Here is a 27607-nt window from a genome sequence, read left to right as displayed (position 1 = left end):
TCATTTGCCCGACATCGGTATCAGAGGTGGCCCACAAAGCACTTGGAAGGGAGGCTAGCGCATCGGCTTCCTGAAGGAGGCACGATCTCTCAAACTCTGGATAGTTCTCATTTAAAATAACCCGCACCCCTTCGGGGACGCAGCGTATTGTCGCTCGAAAATGTTTGAGCATATCAAGACCCACAATATTGTCTGGAGTATTGGGGGACAACAAAAATGGACATGGGGCAGTAAATTTATCAATGTGAAATGGAAGAGGCTGAGACAATGGGCTAAGGGAAGGTGTTCCATCGAACCCTATCGATGTAATCGTTTCGCCAGACAGGAGAGCCCTTGGAACCAATTGTTTGGACAGAGCGCTACGAGTAGCTCCTGTATCGACCAGAAACTGATCAGTAGAACCCAAAACATGCGCTGAAATATATGGACCCCTTTGATCTACTGGTACTTCAACCGATTCGGTACCCCATCCTACGCAATCCTATGCATACATATTATCCTGTAACTCAGAAGACTCACCCTCCGCTATCTGATACTGATTTCGTCGATCAAAAGTATTATAGTCAACCTGACCACGACCCCTACCTTCAAACCAACCACGATCATTCGCTCCTACTCTGGGACCTGAATAACTATTCCGAAACCTACCCTTTCCTCGACCACGCTGATTACGCTGTTCTCGGAGCACCGGACAATCTGAAAGCCAATGCCCAAACTGTTTGCAATAGGCGCACTGATCTACAGAGAGATCAGGGCGAGAAGAAGGCGGGCCATAAGACCCACGTCCACCCCTATCATTGCCCCTCGATTGCGTAGCATAAACCTGAGCCAACATCACCTTCGTCTTCAAATCTTTCGCCTTCTTTTCATTACTTTCCTTAGCCTCCAATTCCTGTCGTTCATAATACTGAGCCATAGTTAGAAGAGAAGCGGGAGTTGCAGTGGTCCATGAACTTTCACTAGCCTTTAAACGCTTCGCAATCTCCGGTAGGAGATTAGTCACATACTTATCAACAAACAAATGCCTGCCCGTGTCCTCTGTTAATAATTGACCACTGTAATCATGAAACGCTTCCTCGAAGCGTGTAAAGAAATCAGAGACCGATTCATCTGGCTTCTGTTTACAAGAGGCCAACATCGTCCAATCAATCTTTTTAGGGGGAATGAGCACTTTTAATTTATTCAAAATAGCCGCCGGGAGGTCTATAATTAATTGACATGGCTTACACGTGGGTTCTCTATCCGAATCAGCCCGTACTAAATCCTTCCAATCTGCACCTAAAATCTGTCGATCATCAAACTTACAAATTGCCCTCCACATATCGGGAGGCAATATCAAACCAAAGAAGAGATCAATGTCAACTAACGTCATAACACATGAAGAAATAGCTCCGTCTGCTCCTTCATAGAAAGCTGCCGGATTTTTGCGCGGGTCAGGCAAAGCATTTTTAAGAGCCATTACATCTGCTCTAGTCCAAGGAGTATAAACCCAATTAGATATAAAATAGCCCTTCGAATCCGGGGACAATTTATTATCATCTGTACCTTGGCCTTTAGGAGGGACATACAAAGGTGCGGCTTCCCGCATAGGCAGAACATGGACCACATTAATCTTATCTGATCCGAAGATAGGACACTCTCTGTTCTCAACCGTCATTCCAGGCACAGTCGAACCCTCCGCCTTTTTCAAAGCACGCAGCCGTGTTGCCTCGTCTCGCAGCGTAATCAGACACCGGAAGAAATCGTCTGCATCTGTAAGGACAAAAACACCTTTACGTATATTATCACAATCAACCGCTATAGACTAAGGTTCCAACTCAGGTGAATACTTCCTAAAGCGGTCAACGACCTCCTGCCCCAGGTGTTCCATAAAATACTACCGTTCTTTATCAGACCACCTACTCATAAATGTTTCAATCTCAGAAACCGAAACAACATCGATATTAAGCTTGCGAGCCAACCCGCGTAATTCCGCAGATCGAGCAGTAGTAAGCATAGAACGAGTATCCCTCCTTTTATTCTTCTCCTCTGCTGAATCAAAGTCCGTATCCGGAGCGGTAGGTACGACATATGGAGGCGGAGAACGATCTAATAATACAAAATCATCAGATTTATTATTAAGGACAGGATAGAGAGGCCTTCGAATAGGGAACTGACCATTAACTTGCAAATTACGTTCTCTAGTCTCCCTCTCTTTCTGTTCCTGTACTTCCTTATCTTGTAGCTGTAAAGCCTTAACATGGGCAGCTTTTCGCTGTTCTTTGTCCGCCAAGGCTCGTTCACGCTTCATTCGTTCACGCACCGCTTTCTCCCACATACGCACACAATCAAACATATCCTGTCTAGACCTGCGCTGAAACAAACACTGCTCCACATACTGAACCTTTCGTAAATCAAACGACCCATGTAGTGGCCATTGCAATTCAGAATCGTTCTTTGTGTACCTGTGCCACAACGAACTATACATTATAGGGGGAAGGCCATGCTTAACATACATATCGCGATTAAGTGTTCCCTCTGGGGGAGCCGGCTGAGATCCATTTAATCGTAAACTGGTACCATTTCCAAGACAAAAAAGAACAAGTGGGAGGTGCACAATGCAGTTAGTTGTGATTTAAATGCTGATTTGCGGCGTGGATGGGTGCACTCCAGGGAGGCGGTCCCGCTTGGCGTCTGGAGATATAAAGCTAATAAGTGTATGCAAAAATTTGCAGATACATCCCCTGTATGAGGCACAATACATACAGGGGATGTATCTGCAAATTTTTGCATACACTTATTACCATTTCCAAGACAGCACATTTCTCAGAGCGTGCTAAAAACAGGCATGTCAGGAATATCACAAAAACGTGATACTTACGTAAAATGGCACTTTAAGTATTTTACACACGGTGTGCCGTTCAAACAAATAAAAAATCAGAGCAATATCTCCACATTACCTGCCTATGTGAGGTGCACTCCACATATAGTACAAATCATAGATCCAAATGTTAGCTAACTCAAACAAATTCAAAAAGCTACAGCAAGTGTCAGTAGACTACCTTACCAATCAAAAGCTTACCAAATATTTCAAACGTCCAGGTTCCAACTGCCAAGTTCTCAAATCGATCAAACGATCACTTCACGGCAACCCAACGATCAGGATCTCAGTCGAGGACCGGCGCCACCTAGAAGGTCAGATCGGAAAGAAAGGAAAAAACGCCGTGGTGCCAAGACTCGGGTCACTCTGTGGCAGCGTACGTGTCCAGGGCGAGTATCCAATCCCTCGTCACGACCAGTCCGTCGGGCATCCGAGTCGCCGATGAGTCCCTATTCGGGCGCCAATTTGTGGTATAGGGTTTTAACAGATCTACATACTCTGCGAACTCACGATACCTTAAGATAGAAATTGGCACGGAAACTGAAAATGCAAAAGACAAGTTTATTAAGACGCCATGGGGTGGTGATACAATCCTTACAGCACCCTTCGGCAATGCAAGAAGTATCACACCGAACATTTGAATACATGGCTCTTATATACCTTTGCAAGGGTTTGGAAAATAGGCGGTACACACATAAAACAGTTTTAGGTACATATAAGGGCATTTTTGGAACACAGCCAACATGTGGGAGGAGCTTAGTACTACTGGTCAGTTTTTGCAACATTCCTGAGCAGTGACCGATCGTCAACCTTAGAAGCCTGAGTGCGCATGTGCAAGCTTGACCATCACTAAAAATAGCCCATTGCTGGGCAAACCAAGTGTTCATCAGGAGAGAGAAAGGACGAAAGGGCACGCTAACCACAAGGCAACGCATTCACTTAAAATGGAGGCCTGGAATACAAAATGGTCTCCTGAATATAGTCAAGCTAACAGTGTAAAACTCGTGTAGCTGAAGCAAATGCTAACCCAATCGCTATCAAATTACGACGCAAAATGCAATGCAGGGCGCGCTACGAAATTAGTTTTATTAATTTAATTGTTTACTTACCTGCAATCATCCATATTCCGGTGTTTATCACCCTGCCACTCCACCGCCTCGCCTGTCTGCCCCACCACAACTCCCTCCACGGGCCGCGGATGGGTTCGACATTTGTACGGTGTCCCCACGCCCAGCCGCGGCCCGTGGAGGGAGTTCCGGTGAGGCAGGAAGGCAGAGCGGGTAGGGGCAGGGTGGGGGCAGCTAAAAACCGGAATTTCGATAATTGGAGGTAAGTAAACAATTAAATTAATAAAACAAATTTCATAGCGCGCCCTGCATCGCTTTTCACTTTGCGATGCAGGGCGCGCTACGAAATTTGTTTTATTTATTAAATTGTTTACTTACCTCCAATTATCCATATTCCGGATTTTAGCAGCCCCCACCCTGCCCCTCCCCGCCCCGCCTTCCTGCCCCACCGGAACTCCCTCCACGGGCCGCGGCTGGTGTCCACGTGTGTAATTATTTGTATTCGTTCCTTAGAAGCTGGGCGGGCATTGAAATCGGTCGCTCCAATTTCCTTTGGTGGTATCTTGACGGAGTCAGGATGCAACCACCCTTCGGTTTGTGTGAGGCAAAAGAGGTGTGGTTATCTCCTTTGCGGTCTGAAGCAACACTTTTCCCAGGTAGAGAAGCCTTCAGCATTTTTCTGCAGAGCTGCGTGGTGGTAGATGAAGCGAACGAGCTGGAAGTGCTCACAATGTTATTTCGAAGAATCACATAAAAGCGCTCTAACATTTTGGTTTGGTAAACAGTTAAAGAAATGCACTGGAAGCATGCCACTCATTGTTAAAGTTAGAGGTGAATGCGCTGACTATTTATTGTCGTGAAAGAGAAAGCAACACGCTGGAAGTGCTTGATTCCTTGTATAAAAACATTTTTTATATGGAGCCTGGTCAGCACATGCGCTGCTCTGCGATGCATGCTGTATTCAAGAAGGGACTTGGAGCTCCGCCCATCTTTTCAATTGGCTCCTGTTACTGTCCTTTCTAAATGGTTGCTTTTGATTCACGAATAGGCTTAGTAGTCCCTCCTTAGTACTGCCTTGTCTACATTAGTAACCTCCCATGAGGACTGGCCTTTTTCTTGTGTTGTTACTCGATATGCTTTATTTAGTCTGTGAGCACTATTTTCTTGAATGATTTCTCCTATTCCACCCACAACATGCTTTCCTACAACGCAGCACTCCGCCTGTTTTTATATTTTTATTAGTAATGGTGGCCGTGTTATATTTACAAATGCGCGACTCACCCAACTTGCACCTTTTCATCAACATTATTTTATTTTCTTTGCCAGCAGGGTCCACTCTACCTAAAGCGGCAGCGCTCTTTTCTTTATTTTATTTGCCAGGTGGTCCGCTTTAACTATAGCGGCCGCACTCCGGAAGCATTCGTTTAAATTAGCTATGTTTATTTTTAGTGAAAGTGCCCCATGCCGAGCTTTCACTTTCATGGCGGTCTCGCTCCTTTCTTTAGACGCTGTTCAACGTATTCAGCTTACAGCGAGCCACGTGTAAAGAAATGGGTGCGACTTCCATTAATGTGAAAGCACGGCATGGGGCACTTTTACAAAAAAATAACATTTATTTGTGAAGTTCACAAACAAATGTTTTTTTTTTGTAAAAGCGCCCCATGCCGAGCTTTCACTTTAATGGCGGCTGCGCCCCTTTATTTACAGGCATCTCATCATATTCACTTTTTCGCACCGCTTGCAGAGTAAAGCATCGCCCTTTAAGACACGGGCTTCCCCAAACACATTTCCCTCCCCACCCTCTGCTTTTCAATGTGCTTCGTGTGAGGTCTCACATTTGTGACAGTTTCAGCTATTACATTATAAATGACAATTTTTTTTATTTATGAGTTGGTCTTCAAAAAACATAAATAAAAGGCATTGTCATTTACAACTACAGCTACAATGCTAACAGCTTTAACGCTCGCCAATGCGAGATCTATTGCATTGCAAATGCTTGTTGTGAAGAGTTACTAAAAACGCGGAAAGCGCTCAACTTCTTGTAAAAGAATGGTGTGTGATTGCGCTCTGACATTTTGTTTTGGTGACGGACAAAGCAACACTCTGGAAGCGGCCTATTCATTGTGATGGAAACAGAGAGTGTATGCACTTGGACATTGTGTTTGATGACAGTGCAACAAAAGCTCAAGAAGCGCTCAACTCATTCGATAAAGAGCAGTGCATGAAAACTTTAATTTTGTGTTGAACAACATAGAGCCCTGTAGTCAAAGAGCTCTCTTACCACTCCTTATTCCTTTGGGTGAAGATATATTCATTAACTTTCACAGCCTTACTTGTCGTATGCATGTATATTGATGCAAAAACAACAGGTGATGGACAGAATGCAGAACAATGTCATACATTCACCCCAGAACAGTTCGGGCTGGACTGTTCCCATGAGGCACAGGGTCAAGACTGATTTGCATATGGCCATGTCTGAACTGGGGTGGCTTGGTGAGCAAAATAGCGATGGATTAAACCCAGATCTGTGACTGGGTGTGAATATTTTGCCATTGTGCAACATTCCGTCCATCATCTTGTGTGTTTTGCTGTTCACCCTATGTGGGAAGGGCATGCCCAGACGTGGGTCCCTTGCTCACTAAGCCGCTGGAGTCAAGCTATCCTGGCTGAAGACGGCTGATAGCCAGAAACCGGTCCTAGGATGCTTGATTCCGGTCCAGGAAAGACATGGCTTGGCAGTTCAGGCTGGACTGTTCCCATGAGGCACAGGGTCAAGACTGATTTGCATATGGCCATGTTTGAACTGGGGTGGCTTGGTGAGCAAAATAACGATGGATTAAACCCAGATCTGTGACTGGGGGTGAATGTTTTGCCATTGTGCAACATTCCGTCCATCATCTTGTATCTATTGCTGTTCACCCTATGTGGGAAGGGTATGCCCAGACGTGGGTCCCTTGCACACTAAGCCACTGGAGTCAAGCTATCCTGGCTGAAGATGGCTGATAGCCAGAAACCGGTCCTAGGATGCTTGATTCCGGTCCAGGAAAGACATGGCTTGGCAGTTCGGGCTGGACTGTTCCCAGGAGGCACAGGGTCAAGACTGATTTGCATATGGCCATGTCTGAACTGGGGTGGCTTGGTGAGCAAAATAACTATGGATTAAACCGAGATCTGTGACGGGGGGTGAATGTTTTGCCATTGTGCAACATTCTGTCCATCATCTTGTGTGTTTTGCTGTTCACCCTATGTGGGAAGGGTATGCCCAGGCGTGGTTCCCTTGCTCACTAAGCCACTGGAGTCAAGCTATCCTGGCTGAAGACGGCTGATAGCCAGAAATCGGCACTAGGATGCTTGATTCCGGTCTAGGAAAGACTTGACTTGGCAGTTCGGGCTGGACTGTTCCCATGAGGCACAGGGCCAAGACTGATTTGCATATGGCCATGTCTAAACTGGGGGGGCTTGGTGAGCAAAATAACGATGGATTAAACCCAGATCTGTGACTGGGGGTGAATGTTTTGCCACTGTGCAACATTCCGTCCATCATCTTGTGTGTTTTGCTGTTCACCCTATGTGGGAAGGGTATGCCCAGACTTGGGTCCCTTGCTCACTAAGCCACTGGAGTCAAGCTATCCTGGCTGAAGATGGCTGATAGCCAGAAACCGGTCCTAGGATGCTTGATTCCGGTCCAGGAAAGACATGGCTTGGCAGTTCGGGCTGGACTGTTCCCATGAGGCACAGGGTCAAGACTGATTTGCATATGTCCATGTCTGAACTGGGGTGACTTGGTGAGCAAAATAACGATGGATTAAACCCAGATCTGTGACTGGGGGTGAATGTTTTGCCATTGTACAACATTCGGTCCATCATCTTGTGTGTTTTTATGTATGTAAATTGAGGCATTCCTGACCTTTTATAGGGTCACATGCATCGACATACGGAATTGCGATTCCTTAATAGCGATTATTAAGGAATCACTATTTAGGAATCGCAATTCCTTATGCAACTAGGAATTGCTAAATAAATTGCGATTCCTACACATTCCCTATTAGCGAATCGCCAATTGCGATTCACTAATAGGGAAGGTCTTCTCATTCATTCCTATGGTCCTAGAGGCCCATGGGCCTAGAGGTCCATAGCAATAAATGGGAAACCATTCACAATTTGCCATTACCAAAAAGGTAATAGCAAATTGCGTATGCAATTTCAAGGGTGCCAAGGGGCCAAAAGGCCACCCTGATGTAACCCCAAAATTGGCATGTGTGCACATGTGGCACACACACATGCCCTAAGGGCATGTGTGCACCTCCTGGCACTTAGAAAAATGCAATTTTGTGCATTTTTCGAAGGAATTGCAAATTACCATCAACTTGAAGTTGATGGTAATTTGCGATTACTTTATGCAAAGTCACATTCTGAGAATGCCTCTTGCATTGCATTTAGGGAATCGCAAATTGTGATTCCCTAACTGCATTCGCAAAATAGATAATCACAAATTTTACGATTACCTATTTTGCGAATGGCTTTGGGCTTGATGCATTCCAAAAGGCTAATTATCGGTTGCAAGCAGAATCCTCCCGTTTGCGACCAGTATTTAGCTTGATGCATGTGCCCCACAGTTCCTTATGATTCTGGAATGAATGTATTATTGGTAACAAACTCTTTGTCCCTTTGTGTATTCTTAAGTGGAGATTGTTTCTTTTCCCAGGATCCGGTGAGAGAGACTTTGAGAGCAAGCGCTGCAGATAGACTTGTGTACCTTTTTGTCCTTACAGGTCTCACTCCGTGTTGTTCCTTCCCTAATTACCCTTTCTCTCCCTTGATCTCCCTAAACTCTGTGCCTTTACAGTATTCACAATTGGGGATATTGAGAGGTGGACCCTATTTGCACGCCATACTGATACTCAATCAATCAATCATCAGTGGTTTGTTAAGCGCAGCTCCTCACCTGGGAGGATCTCAAGTTGCTGGGGTAGAGTGGGGGGATCCTGGATGTTCACGGTGATCCGTCGAAGATCCAGGTCTTGAGGTCCATCGTGAACTTGGAGAGTGTTGGCATCTGTCTGAGGTGGAGTGGGAGGGTGTTCCATGCCTTGGCCGTGAGAAAGGAGATGGAGGGGCCGCCTGTTCTGGTCTTCTTGATGCGTGACACCGTAGCAAGGAAGAGCTCGGCTGAACAGAGGGAACTTTGGGGTGAGTTGAATGAGAGGCGGTAGTTCAAGTATGCAGGTCCGGTGTTGTGGGGGGCTTTGTGGGCGTGGATAAGAATCTTGAAGGTGATTCGCTTCTCGATGTGAAGCCAATGTATTGTCCGCAGGTGTTGGGTGATGTGACAGTGGCGAGGTAGGTTGAGGACTAGTCTGGCGGAGGTGTTCTGGACGTTCTGGAGTTTGTGGGTGAGGTTTTTCTTGATTCCGGCATAGAGACCGTTTCCGTAGTCTGGTCTGCTGCTGATGAGAGCGTAGGTGACGGGTTTTCTGTGTTCCAGGGGGATCCATTTGAAGGTCTTTCATAGGAGTCAAAGGGTGTGTAAACCTGAGCTTTGTATGTATGTGTGAGAAGTTTGAATTGGTTGCGCTTGTGAATGGGGAGCCAGTGAAGCTCCCTGAGGTGCGGTGCGATGTTGGTGCTGCAAGCGAGGTTGAGTTTGAGTCTTGCAGTGATGTTCTGGATCATTTGAAGGCTGTTTAGGATATGCCTGCAGATTCCGGTATAGAGTGCACTGCCGTAGTCAAGCCTGCTTGTGATGAGTGTTTGTGTGACGGTCCGTTTGGTGTTCTGTGGAAACTAATTGAAGATGTTTCCTAGCATGCATAGATTTTGGAAGCATGGGATGCTCATTGCATTGACTTGTGTGGTCATGTTGAGCTTGTTGTCTAGGATGAAGCCCAGATTTCTTGACAGGTTAATGGGTGTTGGTCCTAGCTTAGCTCCAGCAGCTACAAGGTGGAGTACCATGTGGAGGTCTAATTTCTGAAGACTAATATTTCTGTCTTTTATGAATTGAGCTTCAAGCAGTTGGTTCTTATCCACTCTGCTACCATGGTCATGCAGTTTGTGAAGTTGATTCTGGTAGTGGTTGTATTGTCTGTCAGGGAGAGGACCAGTTCAATCAATCAATCAATCAAGGCATTTGTATAGCGCGCTACTCACCCGGAGGGTCTCAAGGCGCTTGGGGTGGGGGGGGGCGCTACTGCTTGAACAGCCAGGTCTTGAGTTGCTTCCTGAAGGAGAGGTGGTCTTGGGTCAGGCGGAGGTGGATGGGGAGGGAGTTCCACGTCTTGGCCGCCAGGTAGGAGAAGGATCTTCCTCCCGTTGTGGCTCTTCGGATGCGGGGAACGGCGGCGAGGGCGTGGCTGGTCGATCGTAGCTGGCGGGTTGGAGTTTAGAAGGTCAGGCGGTCGTTGAGGTATCTTGGGCCTTGGTTGTGGAGAGATTTGTGTGCGTGGGTGAGGAGTCGGAACGTGATTCTCTTGCTGACGGGGAGCCAGTGCAGGTCTCTCAGGTGTCCGGAGATGTGGCTGTGTCGGGGGATGTCCAGGATGAGTCGTGCTGAGGTGTTCTGAATGCGCTGTAGTCTTTTCTGAAGTTTGGCTGTGGTTCCGGCGTAGAGGGAGTTCCCGTAGTCCAGTCGGCTGGTGACGAGCGCCTGGGTGACAGTCTTCCTGGTTTCGGTGGGGATCCACCGGAAGATCTTCCGTAGCATGCGTAGGATGTTGAAGCATGACAAGGAGACGGCGTTGACTTGTCTGGTCATCGAGAGGGAGGAGTCCAGGATGAAGCCCAGGTTGCGTGCGTGGTCCGTTGGTTTGGGTGTGCTGCCCAGGGCAGGGGGCCACCAGGAGTCGTCCCAGGTGGAGGGTGATGATCCCAGGATGAGGACTTCCGTCTTATCTGAGTTCAGTTTCAGGCAGCTGTTCATCATCCACTCGGCTACGTCTTTCACCCCTTCGTGTAGGTTGGTTCTGGCGGTTGCTGGGTCGTTGGTGAGGGAGAGGATCAGCTGGGTGTCGTCGGCGTAGGAGATGATGTTGAGGTTGTGTTGGCGTGCGATGGCCGCGAGGGGTCTCATGTAGATGTTGAAAGCGTGGGGCTGCGTGATACGCCGCAGATGACTTTGGTGGCCTCTGATCTGAACGGGGGAGGCAGACTCTCTGGGTTCTCTTTGGCGAGGAAGGAGATGATCCACTCCAGTGCCTTCTCCTGGATTCCGATGTTGCTGAGGCGCTGCACTAGGGTGCGGTGGCAGACCGTGTCGAACACCGCGGAGAGGTCCAGGAGGATGAGTGCCGCTGTTTCCCCGTTGTCGAGTAGGGCTCGGATGTCGTCTGTGGCTGCGATGAGGGCGGTCTCGGTGCTGTGGTTGGCTCTGAAACCGGACTGCGAGTGGTCGAGGGATCCATTCGTCTCGAGGAAGGCGGCCAGCTGTCTGTTGACGGTCTTCTCGATGACTTTGGCAGGAAAAGGAAGAAGCGAGATGGGGCGGTAGTTTTTGAGGTCGGTGGGGTCCGCTGATGGTTTCTTCAGTAGGGCACTGAGTTCGGCGTGCTTCCAGCTCTCTGGGAAGGTGGCGGTGTCGAAGGAGGTGTTGATGATGTCCCGGAGATGGGGTGCGATGATGGAGTCGGCCTTGTTGAAGACGTGGTGAGGGCAGGGGTCGGTTGGTGATCCGGAGTGGATGGTGTCTTCGGTGTTGATCGGGGTCCAGGCGCGGAGGGTGGTGGTGGGGGGCGTTGGTGTGGTTGTAGGGTGCGTCGGCTGTGTGCTGAAACTGTTGTGTATATCTGCGATCTTGCTGTGGAAGAACGAGGCGAGCGAGTTGCAGAGGTCTTGCGATGGGGTGATGTCGTTGTTTCCGGCGCTAGGGTTCGAGAGCTCTTTGACGATGTTGAAGAGTTCCTTGCTGTTGTGGGCGTTGTTGTCTAGTCGTTCCTTGAATGCGGTTTTCTTGGTGGTGTGGATCAGCTGGTGGTGTTTTCGAGTGGCGAGCTTGAGGGTGGTCATGTTGTCTGGTGTTGGGTCTGTGCGCCAGGCTTTCTCGAGGGCTCGGCAGTTCTTCTTAGAGCTCTTGAGTTCGTCGGTGAACCAGGATGCTTTCTTGTTGCCGGGTCTGATGGGGGGGGGTCTTCAGTGGAGCGAGGTCGTCTGCGCAGTTGCTGATCCACCTTGTGAGGTTGTTGGCGGCTTGGTTGGGGTTCGCTGAGCTGGCGGGAGGGTTCTGGCTCAGGGATGTGGCGAGCTGGTCGGCTGTGATCTTGTTCCAGCTTCTGCGGGGAACCTGTTGCGGGTGGTGATGGAGCCTGGTCCTTCTGAAGCGGAAGTGGACGCAGCTGTGGTCTGTCCAGTGGAGTCCGGTGGCGTGGCTGAAGGAGATGTCCTTGCTGGAGGAGAAGACGGGGTCAAGCGTGTGGTCGGCGTAGTGGGTGGGGGTGGTCACCAGTTGCTTGAGTCCGAGGTTGGCGAGGTTGTCCAGCAGGGTGGTGGTGTTGCGGTCGCTGTTGTTCTCCAGGTGGTAGTTGAGGTCCCCTAGGTTGGTTGATATGCTTTATTTCGATACATAAAAATATCTTAAAAGCAATACATACAATAGAGATTAAAAAGATATACGACAAATATACATAGAAATACATCCATGAAGTAAAAAGACAATAAGACATTAGAATATGTACAATTTAAAAAGAATTGGATTAATATGTACAGTTAAAAAGGAATTAAATGGATACAGAAAGCCTATTTGATCAGATCAACCAAGACCATTTTAAAAATTTTGAGATGCCACAAACTACAAGGGGGGTGGTATCTGTTAGTAAAATACGTAGGGCCACTGAATATTGGCGAGTGCCAAGTGATCTGCACACAGGTTTGAGCCAGCGCTTTCTTGGGTTACAATAGTCTGGACATTCAAAGAATTTGTGGGCAACCGTCTCCACCCTCGAGGAGCATAGGGCACAATAGGGGGAATGCTGGGAGGTAGATTTCCATCTCGATGTCAAATAGCCTACTGGTAGGGTGCCCACCCTAAACCTAAAGTACAGAGCCCTATCAAATGCGATGGAAATCAAATCAAGATAGGGTTCGTAAGCCACCACATCTTTGATTTGTAAGAAAACTGCGGTGGAATTACAGTGTAGTGGGTTGCTAATAAGTTTGGAAGAAACCCAGTCCCAGTACAGTTTCTTCAAGGTGGCTTTAGGTGGGGCGGAGCGAGTGACCCATGCTTCGCCCAATCCCAACTCCTCCAAAAGGCTTTTGACATCCCTCAAACACTTTATCTTATTCCAACCCCCCATGGCCATCACCTCGGACAGGCCCTCGGCATATGAGGCGAGTTCTGGGACCCTCCACAATCGAGCCCATAACAACAGGGGCCGTAATCGTGCCTGATCTGCAATTGATCTGCATCCTAAATCTAGTAATACAGGGACTGTGGGTGTGCTCAAAGGGAGGGCCATTAGGTCTTTCAAAAATGTACTCTCCGCTTTGGCTAGTATCTCCAAATTACAAGTACCCCACAGCTCAGCCCCATATAGGGCAGCGGTGACCCCTCTAGCTTTATATATATCAATAGCAGGGGCCATACAATGTTTGGGGGAAGAACAGTGTTCCCTAAGTAGCGCACCACCCACCCTTTTATGGCTAAGTAACATTTTGTTAATATGCGGGGACCAGCTCATGGAGTCACTAAGCCGGATTCCCAGGTAGTCAAACTCTGCTACCTTCTCTAGTGGACAGTTATTCAGCACCGGTGGACGCCCTAATTTCCTGGGGGGATTCATGACCAAATATTTGGTTTTTATCGATATTGATCACTAGTCCCCTCAGGGAGCAGAACTCCTGGAAGTGGTCAAGAAGCTTTTGGAGACCTTGGGGGGTCTTAGAGATAAGGAGAGTATCATCCGCAAAAAGCAGAGTAGGGATCCGGATGCCCGCCAGGGAGGGTGCATCAGCCCGTTCTTGTTGTAAAAACTCCACCACCCCATTCACATACAGGGAGAATAGGGTGGGGGCTAGCACACATCCCTGGCGGACTCCCCTGCACACCGGGATCCTATCAGTTTTTCCCCCCCTACGCCCCACCGCACCTGTGCGTAGTTCCCTGAATGTAATTTGGTTAGGAGCAACAAGAGATAGGGGGCAACCCCATGGTCTGCAAGACCCTCCACAATTTCTCCCTAGGTACCAGGTCAAAGGCAGTCTTCAAGTCTATAAAGGCCAGATAAAGACTGCCCTTGCCTAGGACCACCACCTTCCAATGCAGGAGCATCAGTCTGAAGGACTGTTCGATAGTTCCAGTTCCCGACCGGAAGCCCGCCTGGAGGTCTGACAGGATCTTATTATCATCTACCCATTGAAGGAGCCTCCCCAGAATCGCCTTCCCTGCCACCTTCTGGAAGGAGTCTATGAGGCTTATAGGCCAATAGTTGGCAGGTCTGTCCCGACACCCCTTTTTAAAAATCGGGACAACCTCCGCCCCTTTCCAGGAATCAGGTACAGGACCTCCCCCCAGAATTGCGTTCAGCAGGGAAGCGACCAACTTGCCCCAATCCTTGGGGAAAGCTCGTATCAGGTCGCCAGGAATCCCATCTGGCCCTGCAGCTTTTAATGGGACCAAGGTCTTTATTACAATTTCGACCTCCCTAGCGGTGAAGGCATCACGGGGGTCAACCATTGCCTCAACCACCGTGGATAAAGTATTACTATTTGCCCCACCAGGTAAGGAATATAGGGCCTCAAAGTGGTTGTACCAACTCTGGGCTGGAATGTTACATGTGACCAACGTGTCTACCGGCCTATCCCTATTACTGACCTGGCTCCAGAAACCCCTGGCATCCCTTCCTTTACTAGCTGCCAAAAGGTCCACCCAGAACTTTTCCTCCCACTCCTTTTTTGCTGCCTTCAACGTCCGATAATAATCCTTTCTTGCAAGCCTGGTCGCTACTTGGGATTTAGATTTAACTGCTCCCACCAAGGCTTTTTTCATAGCCCTGCATTTCTTTGTATACCAACCCTGTTTGGTAGGTGGTCGCTCCCTATTTTGAGCTCCCCTGCACCCACCAGGAAGAATAAATAAATTACTTAATTCCCTAGTTAGGTTGCAGAAGGTCAACGAGACCTCTTCAGACACTTGGGAAGACAGGTCTAGTTTGTTCAAGGCTGCAAGCAGGAGACACCCTACGGCTGCCACCTTCTCTGGGGATAGGGTAAATTTAGCCCACTTCAGACGTCGACCACAGTTAGAAATGTCGACTGCCTGGAGATTCGGGGCTATATGGGGGAGGGGTTTCTTCCTCCCCTTAAGCCACTGAGGAGAAAGAACAAGAGAGAGGAGGTTGTGATCACTCTCGATGGTCGAGATAATCTCCATATCCCTTAAGTCGCCCCATAAACGTACATCAAGCAGGATGTAATCTATTCTAGATGTATGATTTGGCCTGTTGTAGGTATGGGCCCCTCTCAAATCTGATTTGGACCTCCCATTGACTGCCCTCAAGTCAAATTCCATAATAAGGGAGTTAATCTGGAAAGCCACTTGAGTCCACTTCTTGATGGGGGGCAAGGTCAGAGCGGAAATCCCCCGCCTTGAGTCCTCCTCTTCTGTGCCTAATACATCATCCGTATCGAGGGGCTCAAACGTGCAATTAAGATCACCCGCCACCAAGATATGGGAACTGGGGCGCGCTGCCTGAGGAGATCCTCCAGAAGAGCAATGGTGGCCGACTGTGTACCACCCTTTGCTCCTCTAGCGTAGATGTTGAAGATGTCCAAAAGCAGGGCACCCCTAGAATCCTTTAGGGTGATGTTAAGGAGGTCAGGAGAGTTAATAGGATGCTCCTCCACCTTGCACTCTAGGGAAGTTCCAACCCAAATAAGGAGACCACCCGAAGGTTGTCCCTTCCCTACCACCGGGGAAACAGCTGGGACAAAATGGGTTGAGTAACCCACCTTGTGACAAGGCTCCCTGCACCAAGTTTCCTGGAAAATACAGATGGAATAACCCTCCACGAGGGTATTCCAATCCGGCAGGCCCATCTTCCTATCAATACCAGCGACGTTCCAGCTGCAAATCCTAAGGACTGGATCCGCCACAGCTCTCTCGCCGTGGGATACGGGGCCATCTCTACCCTCCAAGTGATACTGGCTTCCTGTTTCGCTGCCCCTGCTTAAACTCCCATGGGACGCATTATCTCCAAGTAAAATGATAGGTGGCATTGGGCTGTCAGCCAGGATGTTACCCACTGCTGGTACTTTAAGGGCTGCGCCAACTGTACCCGTACTTTGCAATGGAGTAGCCTCCCCATTGTATATGTCGGTTCAATATCCATGAGGGCTCCATTCCAATCCAGGCCATGTGGCACATGGGTGGAACCGAGGGCCCACTAAATTACCAAGGTGAGATGGACCACTACTCCAACCCCTACCAGAATATGGACAGATAGAGATTGCAGCAGGCCTTGGGTAAAAATAGGTCAGGTCCACTACACCAATGCTTGGACCCCCGTTTGTATCCCTTTGGTTACAAATAACTTGTGCTACTCTACTGTCTTTGAAGTTAACTATCACACAATCCCCTTCAAACTGCTTTTTGCAATGCCCCACCCACCCTACTCTTCTTACTCCCAGGATCAGCCCGTCAACACCCATGGGAAGTGGTCTATTGGTTTTTAGCCAGTGTAAGGTCCTGTTTTTAAGTGTTTGGTGGGATTCGTATTGTCCATCCTTCAAGGTTGGTACATTTGTGTGGATGGCGACATAGGGATGGCAATCAGGGGGCAGATTAACCGGGGGCACTTTTGGGCGATTTTTAGTACAGGACCTTCCGGTTTGGTGGTCCCGGATATACTGCTGGAAGTTGGGACAGGACGTGCCCGATCAGGACCCTTACCAGTACCCTTCCCCTTCGAAGTGCTCATGTTATTGCCGGAGCCCTTCCCTCCCGGCGGCTTAGCCTTGCTAGGCTTCGTCACCTGGGCTTCAGGGGGTTTGGGGATACTCGTGAGTGCATGGGCAGTCAGGGTAGTGCTCACTGGGGTATCCACAACGCATACTGAAGAAACATTTTCAGAAGCCTGTAGAATTACTGTGTTTGTTGTGGATGTTATTGTGGGAATTGACTGCGGGGAATCCGATATCACCCAGTTACCAACTACCCCTCCCTGACCATCCTCCCTCATCCTAGAATGCATTTTTATAAGGGTTTTCAATGAGAAAAAGTTATCCAGGGTTGTCTGTTCAAACCTGTCCACCCTTTCCCCTAGCCCCCTTATTATGTCAGCTATCGGGGACAGTAGTGTATTCATCATGTTTTCAATTAGGGCCAGTGTTATCGTATCATGGCTAGCGCCCAGTTGACAATTAGGAGGGGTGGCTACACAAACTTCATTAACTTTGGTACCGGGATGGTGGTCCCTGATTTCAGTATCGTTGTTATCCTTAACTAAACCCTCCACCAATGCGTTTCCTGTACCCCTGCTTCCAAGCTTCTTCGATCTCTTATATAATTTAAAGAAGCTACCTTTACGCGGACTAGCAATCCTTTTCCTTTTGGCGCGAGAGGGGTTCTTGGTTTCCATCACCGGTAAGGCCAATGGAGAACCAGAACCACTAGGACCGCTAGGAGAGGATGCCGGGCATAGTGAGGGTGCTGGAGCTTCCTGGAAACACAAGTCCAGTCCACTACCGCTGGCAGGAGCGGGGATGGGTTGCGCTACCAGGTTCTCCAGCCTATCAATACTATCCCTCAAAGAGGTAATTCTTAACTGGTCGGGTGTATGTGGGGTGGGGTAGAGGGGTCCAGAGCTGCATACTGGTGACTTAGCCTGGGCTAACAAACCCAGAGAAGAGCGCTTTGGCGGAAGCTGTTCTTGGGAAAGGCGGCGCTCTGTCATTACAATCTCTTTTTCTATAACTGCAGCTACCCGTGTAATGAACTGGTCCATAGTTCCTATAATGGTACAGGGCCCCGCCTCTCCTCCTCCCCTCAACATTTTCCCCGAGCGTGTCGACATTAGTAATAACAATTGGGGTATAACAACCAACTATGCCTGACAAAGCCAACCCTTACAGCCGGGAGTAGCAGATGACAGGGGGGTGTCCCAGCCCAGCCTTGGCCAGCCCTGGACGGCCACAGACGGCCCGCCCTTGTCCCGGGCTTCTCCCGCACGCTCCCACGTCGCGGGAATGCCTAGCTAATTATATAGGGTGGGAGGTGAGGGCGCGGCTTGCTCCCGGGCCAGGTGGTGGCAGGTAGAGGATCCTGGGACTTGTAGTCTGCCTCGGTGTTCCGGCGCGACTTGCAACAAGCCCAGGGTCAGAGTTTACTCCCCACTTCCCTCCAAGTTCTCTCCGGGGGTATCGGCGTTGAACAAACCACTGTCCTTCACAGAGTTACGCCTGCCCGCTGTTCCTCGCGCTGCGGGTCCCCTAGGAGGATGTAGACAGCGGAGGGGAGGGCGTGCGGGCTGATGAAGTCGGCGATGTCTTCGCTGAATTGTGTGCGTGGTCCCGGGGGTCTGTAGATGAGGGTGCCTCTGAGGGTGGTCTTGGGGTCGGTGTGTATCTGGAAGTGCAGGTGTTCGGCGGCTGTGAGGGTGTCGTCGGAGTTGGTTGTGATGCGGATGGTGTTCTTGTGGATGATGGCGATGTGTTGTCGGCGTGGGAGATGATTGTGATGTCTTGGGAGCTTATGGTGTTGGCAAACGGGGGACTCTGCACATCTGGTTCTTGGTCTCTGACATGAAAGGTGGCAATCTGACCCTCTCGGTTCTTCCCATAAGGAGGAAGCAGAACCAGTTGAAGGCGGGTCCTTGGATACCAATCTTGTGGAGTCGTCTGATGAGTGTGGTGAGGGAGACAGTGTTGAAAGCTGCGCAGTGGCGAGCAGCATGAGGGCCGCTGTTTCTCCTTGTCTAGGATGGTCTGAATGCTGTCAATGTTCTTTATATACTATGTTACATAGAGACAAAAAAACAAAATTCTTCCCGTTGTAAACAGATAAAGCAGAATAAGTGGTGTATATGTATATTAGAGAGTAGAGTCCCTAGGCTGCAAGTTGTTCCTGTGCATTTGTGTAGTGGGATGGGAAATTTGCACCATGAAGTTCCTTCCTCCCAAATGAACCATAAAGTAAGCATTAACTAAAATAGCCACCTTGTAAAAGCCACATGCTTCTTCTGTTGTTCTGTTAGAACCTGCCAACCCTGAGCCCCTCTAAATGACTTGCTCCAGACCACCAACAGAGTAGTAGTTCCAGACCATAAGGAATCTCAACACTGCAGTTTCTTTGGAAATCTAGTGTGACAGCCCTGTCGTTATATTGGTCTCTTTCCTATATAATACAACATGTCAACTCCTAGCTTTTAGCATATAAAGCATAAATCAAGACTTGAAATGTGTCACCCAGTGCACAGACAAAGTCCCAAGAGAGAGTAATTAGCAGTTATTCACAAAATGTTTTCATTTATCTAGGCAATTTTGTAATCCAATATAATTTAAATCTATTCATATTGTAAATTCAATTGTTCACATTCTACGTAACAGTTAAAATACTGCCACAGTGCTTTTCAGGTAGAACATCTTAATCAGAGGACCCTATTATAATCACACAAATGTATGCTTGAATAGTCCCAATGTATGGGTTTGAGGAGCACCAGTGGCATAAATATGCTGTTAAGTCTCGATGTACCTGACTGGTAGTCTATACTTGCCACCAGTGCTTGATTAATCCACAGCCTTGGAACTATTCCCACTTGAATGTTCCATCGTTTTCCCCTTAAAATATTGTAAGCATTTAGAAACAAATTGCTTGTGGTTACGTAACTGATTCCAAGATTCAGTAGTAGCAGAAAACACAGACCAATATAAGAAGAAGACAGGAAAACTCTTAGATGAAATCCTTGCATAGAAAAGAAAAGTAAAACGTTAGTGGTACTATGGGTTGCACCTTTTAAAGGAAATTCTGCAGTTGTCAAAACGGAAGCCCATTTATTATGGCATGCATTATAGTAGTATTACATGTATTGATACTAACATAATTTAACCTTACCCTGCTTGTCATTCAACTGGAATGCAGGAGAACGAGCATGTTCATCTTCCATTACCTTAAAATAAGCTTCGAAAAAATGTGAAAGATATTGAGTATCTCTATCAGAACTGATGGTATAAGACAATCCATAAAGACAAAATATGTCAGCAAAAATATTGTACCATTTCGTAAGGTCTTTATACTTTGGACAGAATAGAAAAATGAGCCCTATTTGAAAAATAGTATCAATGCCATCATTAGGCCGACGATCCATTAAAAAAATCAGTGGAAATGGTATGCAAAGGTTCAAGAGCTACTAATAATGGCTAAAAGTATTGAAAAGGATTCAAATGTACTGATTTATGCTAGGCACAAGTAAGTCAGGCAAGAACATACATCAGCCCGAACAGTTTTCTACCACAAAGATAGTAAAACTAAATCCAAAATAGTCTTAACTTTTCCTTGACTAAAATGAAATCTTTTCATAAGCCGGTCTGGTGTGTCCACTGCAGGGGCTGTGTTTCACCTAATGGTGACAGGTTCAAAACCCAGTGGGTCCACTCAGCCTTTCACCCATCTGAGATCGATAAAATGAGTACCATTGAGTTGGATAACAATAAACATCTGTTATTCAGCGCGAATATGCTTATGGGTGAAAGGCTTTACAAATACTTATGTTATAACATACAACTATAATTCTTTGATAGGGCATAGATTGCTGACATTCATATAATTTGTTATGTCAAACTAAATGGGTCTTTATAAGAAGTCGTTCTAGTTCATTTGCATCCAACAGTTTTTAAGCCCGCCTGACTTTGCCTAAGAAAGACTGAACTATTCCAACCACATGTTGAGAAGGAAGTAAACCCTGATAATAAGTAAGTGATGACTCTAGATAATAATGGAATAGAGCATCAGCCAATGCATTCTTAGAACCAGGAATATAAGTTAAAACATACTGCACAAAGAAAAATGGTCATCTACCTTGAAGACCATTCCTGTATTGAAAATGTTCAAAACACTGCAAATTCCAATGATCAATTTAGATGTCAAATGGATCACTAATGCTCATAAAGAAATGTCTTCATTTAGTACAAGTCATTTTCATGGCTAAGAGTTTTCTTTCAAAAGCTGAGTAATTCTACTTAGACTCTGACAAAACATGAGATAAATATAGACAGTACACACTTATCTACCATCTTCTTGATTGTGTAACTGACATTTTCCAACAGCTCTTTAAAATGTGTCTGTTTTCACACAAGAAATGTATTTGAGGTATTAGGATGATGCAATATTTGTGTTTGAGTAAATATGTTTTTGAGCATATTAAAAGCGTAATCATCTTGATTGCCACAGGAAACCCCCTTTATTGTCCTCTTTCAAAACAAGAATTAGGTCACTGGTTGTCTCTGCAGAATTCTTGATAGTTTGATGATATACTTTGTAAATCAAGGAAACATTGAGTCCCTTTAACATCAGTAGTTGACATCCAATCTGAAATTGCTAAAACCTTCTTGGGATCCATGGAAACACCAACAATATTCACTCTAATCCAAGAAACTCCCCATCTTCCACTTAAACTAACACTCGTCAGGTTTGTAAAATATATGAAGTTGCAGAAGTCTTTATAACATAAAACCCACATTTTTTTCATGTTCCACAAGATTGTTTGAAAATGTTGAATATGATCCAAAGTAAGCAATATTAAGTGATTCAAGGCATTAGAAAATAATTCACAAATCACTGCACAACTTGGGTGACATTACACAGTATTCAAAATACCTCAATGGGTGTGGAAAGCTGTCTTCCACTTGTTGCCTTCCTTTATATCCACCAGATGATAAGCATCTCCTAAGTCAAGTTTAGTATAGATGTGTGCTTCATGCACTGACTTCAAAATGCTCTTTAAAATGGCAGATCATGATTTGATTTAATTCTCTATAATCAATACAACATTGAAGACCTTGACCTTTTTTGAGTACCAGAAACAAAGGCATACATGAAGATAACAATGGTGGTACAGTTAAATAATTCTGCAAATGTTCCAGTAGATACGCATTAAGCATATCCTTTTCTGTCTCAGTTAGGGAATAAAAATGTTCAAAAGGAACAATAGAGTTCTGTTTGATTGGTATTGCACCATCATATTTCTTATTAGTGGTGTGTGAATAAACTTTAGGCTTTACAAAAAAATGGAAACAGGCATGGATCTACAGTGGCACTGAATAAAGGTTAAGTAAACACACTGACCTCTTAATTTAAGAAGCACACCTTAGATTAACTCCACTTCATAATCCAATAAGAAATATGAGACAAGTTGTGCCTGCATTTGCTGCACATCATGGGTCAAAGTACTTTTTAAACTTTCTGAGTGAATATGTTGCGATATAGAGCATTGTAACCCTGGGCATCAGTCTTGGAATTCCATTATGTGCTTCTGATGTACTTACTTTTACACTTGTTTCACTAAACTTTGCACAATCATTTTAAGATTTAAAAAATATTTTATTCAATCATTGATTATGCAAATGCATTACATTATTCCTCATATACCAAAGTATTTAAATGAATAAGCACTTCTTCAGGTGAATAATATAAATAAATACCACAGACTAAAACGAGGAGGGATTAAATTTATAGACATGCATTAAGTACCAAATAATTTACCTCATTAAACCTCATTAATTATAACCTCCCAACAGCGCCTGTGAACAGTTTCTCTTGTCACCCACCTAATCTCCCCCAAAAAGTGGAAGATATCATCATTTCAAACAAAGAGTAATTCTTTGAGAATGCAAGGCCTGTGTTAGAGACAAAGGTGTTCAAGTCTCAAGTAATCTGGCCCTGTACAAAGCGGACCTGCGATGTTAGTACAACATTTTTACCTTTTTGGTTTCCATCATCTGATTCCTGCAGCACATCTCTATGGTTGTCTGCATATAGACTATGCCATCACTGTTTGACAGAAAGTTTACCAATTTCTTTTACCTGGGCTCGGGTTAAAACCTCTTCTGGCCAGAACTGTTCTTGCTTATTACTATTTAACTGCACATGGTTTCTGTGTATACATAAACATGAGCGGGTGTCATGTTTAGCATAATTGTGTACAGCACTATCCTGTCTCTGCCATTGACAGTAAATCCAATAAAATCACTGACACTACAGCGAGGTATCAGTTGGGTAACGCAAACACTGAGGCACGGGCCCTTAGAAGTCAGTGATTGCAGTGGAGGCTTCCCTAAAAAGGCAAAGGCCTTACCCACTTAAGAGACATGCTTCATCATTGAGCATGCCTCACTGTTATAGCTCAATGTTATTCACAGTGGACTCCCTCTGAAGCTCTTTAACTGGAGTTCTGGAATGCATCTATCTTTTGGTACGGTAACTAAGACCCTAAAGAAACAAAATGCACAAGAGATGGTTGCATATTAAAGATTCTATTGGTACCTCCATATTACATCAGTAAAAGTAATGTACTTTGGAACCTGTTCAATGCAGATCCTTAGTGATAAGTCAACATGTTTCTGTCCCGTTGCTGTCATGGCCTATGCAGGTCTGGGGCATTCAGCAGGACTCTTCCCCATTCCTGTCTATGTCTTATACCTCTATCAAAGAAGTCACCAATATGTCAATCTAGGCGGCATAGATAAGAGAGAAAAATAAAAATTGTGGTTACACCTTGCCTGTATGGTGCAAACAATGGTCATTTGGCATATGTAGAAAAACAGAAAACTGTTAACTCTTTCAATTCTTGAATCCACAATTGTTAAGCGCACCATAAATTCAATAAAACATTTTTTCCTGCCATGCTTAGTTGGTATGAAAATTCACATTCATGGTCACGGCAGCACATCACTTACGGGTGCACAGCCATCAAAACACACTCAACTCCCACCAAGTGAGAGAACTGTCTACTAGGAGACATTTTTGTTTTATTTATTGCTTACTCAAGGCAGCTCTAAATGGACCCTCCTCACTGCAACCAGGGTATATTAGGTACTTCTGAGTGCAAGACACTTACATTAGTTAGAACTAGTTCCCCTGTCAGAAAATAGCGGATTCCCTCTCCTTACTGTGTGAAATTTCCACTCACCCCACGTGCTGATATCACTATTGAAGGTAGACTCCGGTCCGCCCAACGAAACCAGGCTATAGAACTCTGTGTGTTTATGTAGGTAAGTTACGATCTGAGCCATCCTTCTCTGTGTCATCATTAGTCACGCAACAGAGTCAAACCTGCATCATCACATCTGATGCCAGCTGGTAAGAAACAATGTCTCCTTCTTAACAGTACATAAAAAAGTGAAGGGTGGAATGCTTGAATTAATCTCAGCCAATGGTATTTACCCTGGGCTACAACGGGGTAAATACCGCTTACAGAGGTACTTAAGCCCCTGGCTGTTAAAATGGTCATTCCACTACAGGGAACATTCAGAACCGTCCATTAGGCAGCACGACATTTGGGGCCTGATTTTGATATTGGCATTACTTCATGGCAGCGGTTTCAAGTACTCTGTCGAGTTGACAGTCCCGCCTGCCGTATTTAGATGTGTGCTGGATCTGCTGTCTCCGTCACAGTCAGCCGTCGGAATTCCACCAAGCCTATTTAGATGTCCCCATTGTGCTGGCATAGTCCTAGCAGTGGTTTGCTGACAGAATGAGTCCCTGGTGGAGAGGAGACTGGAAAGTACAACTTTTTTTCATGTCACTACACGTATATGTTGTGTTTGCCTCAAAAACATATGTAGGTAATGTGCAATGCCCCTTTTTGTTATATATTGCATGCCACACAAACAACATTACACATGCTTTTGAATACACACCCACAGTCACCACAAGCATAACACCCCAAGCACCACAACAACAATATTTGTTTTTTAAATGTCAATACAGGTGTGTTCATTTTACCTCCATAAGTTCTAAAATGAACACTTCTGCATTACACATAAAAGAAAATTGTATGTAAGATCAATACAAAAATACACAAAGCTACAGCAACTGTCAACACATGATTCATAGTAAGACCATTGCAAAAGTTGCTTACCTTATATCCCTGTGACAACAGAGTCATTTAGCATTGTGGTGGAGTCGGAGCAGCAACGAAGGGACCTGGGCGATGAGGTTCAAGACAGAAATGGAAGACAGTAAAAAAGGTAAGTTCTTACCTCATTTCCTTCTATTCTCTCAATTCAAAGTAGGAGGTATTCCTGCTACAGTTGTCTCAACGGGAAGCCAAATCATGATTAGCTCGGCAGTCATCTTGGCTGGGCTTCTCCCTATGTCACTGTCTACGCGGGTAAAAATTCCTGACGGAGTTGGTGGAACTCTACCGGTCTTTTGTCCATGGACCGGCCAACATCTAAATCAAGCCGACGGACCACCGAGTAGGCGGGGGGAAATCTGTTGAAAAAGTGATTTTGGTACCATAACCGCCAAGATCTAAATCAGGCCCTTGGCCTTCCTGCAAATAAATAGAATGATCCACCATATGCATTCACTGCTAGGTTATCATTTAAAGAAAACTCTATGATGTGTGTCTGTATTATCTATTTTGATGTCCACATGTGATCCAGGATCTAACAAATGATGTGCATCATCTCATAAACCCTCAAGCCATGCATGCTTAGTTCTTCCACCTTGATTTAGACAGTCTGCAACCTATTACACCCTAAATGAGCACAGATACAATAGAACTGCCCTAAACTCCTTTATTGGGGAAAATAACAAATAGGCTGGCGCCAAAAATAATAAATACCTCTTAGGAGTTCGACCTCTGGGTCATAAAGTACATATAAGTGTACTCACACTCTCTTGTGCTTTCTCTTTCGCTCTCTCTCTCTATCTATCTCTCTCTCTAGGCTTTAGATGCCTCTTATCCTTCTAGAATATTGATAGTTTGACTATGTCCTCTCCTTTGGGGCCCTGTAGGTAATACACACCACAACGTCTAAGCTGACTTTTAACATCAGTCATAGTGGAACATCCACAGGACTACAGGAATATGGGTCTACAATTAATCTGAGGTCCCCTTTCCTTGACCCCTAACTAGGAAAATAACTCAAGGGTGGTTGCCATGAAACCTGTATAAGGATATGATCTTCGCTATTTATCCACCTCTTACCTATTCTCGGGGCCAGCACCAACCCAGAACAAGGTTTAGAACTGTCCAGTGCCTGCCCCACCCTATTTTGTTGATCGTACATGCCTATTTTCAAACGGCCTGGGTGTATTGTACATTTACTTACTTATTTGCTTACATTTTTATATGGCGCAGCAAGGACATACAGTATCTATGGGCCAGATGCATCAAATGGTGTTGCCCATTCTGTGTCTATGGGAAAATATGTTCATGCATGTGGCCCTATATGCTTTACACATAGCACCAGTTGAGAAGGTTTCTTTTTTTTTTTTTCTTTTTTTTTTTTTTATTCCTCATTTGTGTGCATAGCTCCAATCTATCAAAACCGAGAAAAAGAAACCACCACAGAGCAAAAGAGCCAACTGGTCATGTACTGTGCCAACTCAGCTTATAGCTGGTAAGGGGATGTGTCTAACGAGAGTCAAGGCCGGTTCCCTACAGCACAAAATACAGTGACCAATCTTGAACTCGCTTAGGATGGTACCTCAGTTGATAGTGCCCGAATCATCGAGACCCCGTTGGAATCTAGACTATTAGTCTTGATAACCAGAGTAGGCAATGCTCACATTAATCATAGGACCTGGGGAAAAAATAAATAAATAAATAAATAAATAAAACCCCAGGTGAGATCACAACTGACCAAGCATTGCCCAGAAAGCTCTAGTATTCGGATTTCCTACCCTGGCCAGATCAAGTTTGGAAATTTGGAGGAGTGATGTTCGCCATTCGTACACCGTAGGTGGTAGAGCATCCTTCCAGTGTCTACATATCTCCCTACGTGCCGCAAGGATGGAATAGAATATCAATCTAGTTGCTGCGTTGTGGGTATTATTTTTCAGACCAAAAATCACAAGAGCGAGGTCTATGGTAATGTGTTCACCCACAAAATGCGACAGCTTATTTTTAATAGCTTCCCAATATTCTGATAAATTCGGACAATCTAAAAACATGTGTGTATCCGTGGCTGCGGTTAACCCGCATCTAGGACATGAAACTGGACCTGTTAATGAGAATTTTGTTAGCCTGTGAGGAGAATAGTATGCCCTATGCAAGGTAAAGAGGTGGTTCCGACGGAGCCACGATGGTTTAACTAAATCCCAAAGCAATGAACAGGAAGTAGTCCAGAGCTTTTCCACATCAAGACCTGGCATTAATTCTGACCACAAATTGGTTGGTAATTGAAAACTGACATCTATTTCGTCTAGTATTTTGTTATACCATCGCGAGGTTTCTTTTTTTACCACTGGGCTGTCTAATAAAGAGGTTACCAAGTCACTAAGGCCGCCTATTGGTTGTTTGTTGCGTCGCATTGGTTGACTGTTATATGACTGGGCCCAACTGAAAATCTGAATATATTTAAATCTTGACAGTTCTGGGCCTACTTTGTTGATAAGATAGTCCCATGGAAGTAAAGCCCCATCCATGAACAAATCATCCCAACAATGAATACCAGCTTCTATTAAGGGGTTATTAAGGGCATCTGTTGTCCATAAAGGAGGGGCAGGTAAGTTCCATATCGGAGC

Source organism: Lissotriton helveticus, chromosome 5_1, assembly GCF_964261635.1.
Source record: "Lissotriton helveticus chromosome 5_1, aLisHel1.1, whole genome shotgun sequence".
In the NCBI taxonomy this organism is placed as follows: domain Eukaryota; kingdom Metazoa; phylum Chordata; class Amphibia; order Caudata; family Salamandridae; genus Lissotriton; species Lissotriton helveticus.
The sequence above is the reverse complement of the archived record's forward strand: the minus strand, read 5'-3'. Positions refer to the sequence as shown.